Here is a 1,872-nt window from a genome sequence, read left to right as displayed (position 1 = left end):
AGTCGCGCGACTGCATCTTCACAACTACCAGTTTGCATCATGTATCATGCTGATGTTTATAAGTGGAAGATGGTAATGAGTAATTAGTGAATGTAGTTTTATAATGGTACACGACAGAAATCTTTGCTTGATTCTTTAACTGCATTACATTGAATATACATGACGATGTCATTTATAGCATAAAAATGTTTAAGACTCTTAATATTTATTGCATTTTTGGTATATGGCCTAATGCAAGGGAAGCTAAATATTAGCATGAATTTTTGAAAAAGGAAACCTGTCACCCTAACCAACTTGTTGTGGCAGGGCAGAAATATTTATTAGTGTACAATGAAAATAATTTGTATTTATTTTCCTACCAAATGTAATTTATATAGTATATTATTGTTTATTGTAATCTGAGTCTGAAATGAAAGAGTCTTTATTCTTTAAGAGAGAAAAAAACTACATTTTTGGATATGTTTCATAAATGTTTCCTATGCTGGTCATGAGAAATATTATATATGATTAAGAAGGACATACTTTGTTCATCTTGGTGATATTGCGTAGTTGATGTGCTTAAATATAAATAAAATTTACTGATATACTAAATAGTTTCATCTTTCATTGCTTACTGTATGAAATTTGTCCATGATGTGGCCAATAGCATCCATAAAATTTCATCAAGCGGTTATGTTACTCGCAAGGGGGCGCTGCTTTCAAACACATTCATTAGGTTCTTACAGTTTACCAGACAAAGCATTCTTGTTGGAAAAGTTGTTGATTACCTGTGGTCACATATTTCTCCTAACAATGAGCCCTGAGTTAACCCTATTTACATATTTGTATATTTTTACAGTAGGAAATCATTTCTTAATAGAACTTCACAATTTGACTCGCTAAAAAATGTACTAGAATAAATAAGGAGTTATTGCTGATTGTCTGATTATGTTGCTCAATGATCAAGCTATAGTTTGGTCAAAAATTAGAAAAAAAAATTATGTGTTTAGGATACATAAAATGTTTGCAATAAAAGGATTTGATGATTTAAAAAAAAAAGGAATAGGCTTTTCACTGATAGTGTTTCATAGAAACACTATCAAATCATAAATGAAAAATTAGTTGCATTCAACCAAACCCATTTCCACAAAAAATTATTATAACATAAAAGAGGAAATTAACAAATATAAGATTAAAAGTTATAAATAAGACATAAAAGTCTAAATTATGACATACTATATCATAATTATGACATAAAGGTTTTTTGTCATAATTACGATTTACCAAATCATGATTGTTTTTGGTCATACATACACAGAACGTACAGTATCTCACAAATTGGCTTCCATAATCAGGAGAGGGTGAAGGCAATTCATTTATCTTGACCTTGATTGATCCTTTGTGTTCAACTGCATTACGTCATTGACAAGAGATGATTGTAACCACACACTTTTCAAAAAACTAAAACATAAGCCAATTTCCAAACTTCCCAGAATCAAGACAACAGTGGTCTGGTACTGTTGCCTAACTGAGACCGAACAAATAAACATCTAATCAAGTGATCCTAGAAAGCAAGTAGAACATTCTTAGTTTGCTCTTGGGTGTTTGCGGGCAAAAGGAACAGATGGGGAACAACTAGTATAAAGTAAACAGACAGACAATACTGTTATTACCCTATAAAGTTACATCACAAAGGCTTTTAAATTTAGTCTTTAATTCCTGCATAAAATGATGATGGGGAAAAGAGCAAACAGACTGATCAAGTTACAGTTGCCAATGTGTGAAAGTGTTTATGAGACAACGGAAACAAATAAAGTTAAAGTCTGTTTTACAGCTATAAAATATGATCTCATTTTGGGACATGAGGACTTATTAAAATGTCATTTGTTATTC

The sequence above is a fragment of the Cyprinus carpio genome, chromosome A10 (genome assembly GCF_018340385.1).
Source record: "Cyprinus carpio isolate SPL01 chromosome A10, ASM1834038v1, whole genome shotgun sequence".
NCBI lineage: Eukaryota > Metazoa > Chordata > Actinopteri > Cypriniformes > Cyprinidae > Cyprinus > Cyprinus carpio.
The sequence above is the reverse complement of the archived record's forward strand: the minus strand, read 5'-3'. Positions refer to the sequence as shown.